This window comes from Nematolebias whitei, chromosome 23 (genome assembly GCF_014905685.2).
Source record: "Nematolebias whitei isolate Nwh7 chromosome 23, NemWhi1, whole genome shotgun sequence".
Lineage (NCBI taxonomy): Eukaryota > Metazoa > Chordata > Actinopteri > Cyprinodontiformes > Rivulidae > Nematolebias > Nematolebias whitei.
Genome location: NC_056520.1, coordinates 18,496,545 through 18,497,155, shown reverse-complemented (window position 1 = coordinate 18,497,155; position 611 = coordinate 18,496,545). Strand labels below are relative to the sequence as shown.

The 611-nt window shown below is 28.2% G+C and overlaps 1 protein-coding gene across 1 annotated transcript in view; it reads left to right on the top strand.

Annotated features, from left to right (window-relative positions):
• LOC119428748 (sodium/potassium-transporting ATPase subunit alpha-1) overlaps positions 1–611 on the top strand; it is a 49,388-nt gene that overhangs the window by 31,328 nt on the left and 17,449 nt on the right. The window lies entirely within an intron of this gene.

Here is a 611-nt window from a genome sequence, read left to right as displayed (position 1 = left end):
TACATACATACATACATACATACATACATACATACATACATACATACATACATACATACATACATACATACATACATACATACATACATACATTTACATTCCAGTCAATTTCACATTATGTTGTTGTTCCAAAAGATATTTTAGTATGTTCCTTTAAGAAATGCTCCAGGTTGTGTTGGAAATTAATACAAGCTACTACTGCTGCTTTCTGCACTTTCAAATAGTTGTACAATTCTTTGTAAAGCTTAATTCATTCAACCTTTATTTATGCAGGTTAGTCTTACTGAGCCTCTGGGACTTTTTTTTACAAGAGAGACCTGTTTTTAAAAAAAGAACACAGATATGGTACAGACAACATCATACAATCAAATAAAAGCATATAAAATGAAAAATAAATAGAAGAAATTATATAAAAACAAAACAAAATCAGCTACATTATAAAGAGATGACTACTGCTATAGACTACTTCTGCTAATGCTAATTTTATTGATGTTAATGCTAAAGCTAGTTCAATTACTGTTAATGCTAATACTGCTAATGCTAGTTCTACCAGTGTTATTGCTAATATTGCTAATGCTAGTTCTATTATTGTTAATACTAATATTACTAAT